The sequence below is a fragment of the Mastomys coucha genome, unplaced genomic scaffold, assembly GCF_008632895.1.
Source record: "Mastomys coucha isolate ucsf_1 unplaced genomic scaffold, UCSF_Mcou_1 pScaffold22, whole genome shotgun sequence".
Classification (NCBI taxonomy): domain Eukaryota; kingdom Metazoa; phylum Chordata; class Mammalia; order Rodentia; family Muridae; genus Mastomys; species Mastomys coucha.
In genome coordinates, this window is record NW_022196905.1 from 250,153,300 (window position 1) to 250,154,483 (window position 1,184).

A 1,184-nucleotide genomic window follows, 5' to 3' on the forward strand; every position below is an offset into this window, starting at 1 on the left:
GAAAGAAAGAAAGAAAGAAAGAAAGAAAGAAAGAAAGAAAGAAAGAGAAAAAAGAAGTCACTAAAAGCAAAGTCATTGGTTACACTGGCATAGCATGGGATGCTATCAAACCAGCTCTATCAATACCTATTGGAAAAATATTTGGCCAGAATGTAGTTTTTTTGAAGTTACTTGGGGGGGGAGGTATATATATATATATATATATATATATATATATATATATTATACATATATATAGTGATGAAAATGTAATGCATACTGTACTGAGAATAATCAAAGTCTTGAGGCACACGAAGGAGGAAAATGTGGAGGAAATGTAATTTCTCTTAGCAGAGAAATCAGTAGGACCAACCAATGCTCTGGATGAGTGGGTAAAACATGGTGGGAGTTGGCCATGAGGATGGCAATGGGAATCAACCTAAGAGCTCACAGACGCCAATACTGTCTAAAGGGAGCTGGCGAGGGGTGCAAGGGGTGACGTAAAAGAATGTGACCCAGTGCTTGATTGTGCCCTCAAATTTAAGCACATCACCTCCTCTGGCCCTTACACTGAGATGCTTAACAAAATGAGAAAGCCCTGTGTGGTGGCACATGATTTTAATTCCAACACTTAGTGAGTTCCAGGTCAGCCTGATCTCCATAAAGTATTCCAGGTCAGTCAACACTACACAGAGATACTCTTTTGGGGGCGAGGGTAGGATTTTTTGAGACAGGGTCCCTCTGGCTGTCCTGAAATTCACTATGTAGACCAGGCTAACTGTGAACTCAAAGATCCGCCTGCCTCTGCCCCCTGAGTGCTGGGATTAAAGGGTTGGGTTTGTGCCACCACCGCCCAAATGAATTAGAAGAACAAAGGGGAAGAAAGAAAAGATAAAGGAATAAGGCAGGAAACAAAGCAGAAAACAATAATGCAAATTTTCAGGCCCGACTGGGAGGGGGGGAAAAGCTTACGTCATCACGCCACGTGTCATCAAGCCAAGAGAACCAAACACCTGGAGCAGGGGTAGAACTGCTGAATGCTGTCAGCTCCTCCTCTCCTGCAGAATAAGCCCCACCTATATGTCCCTTGGTTTTCAGGAAGTAAGCCAAAGTTGAGCAAGTTAGCCACAGTGGGTTAGCTGCAGTACGGCCAAACATCAACATTTTTTTTTTTTTTTTTTTTTTTTTTTTTTTTTTTTTTTTTT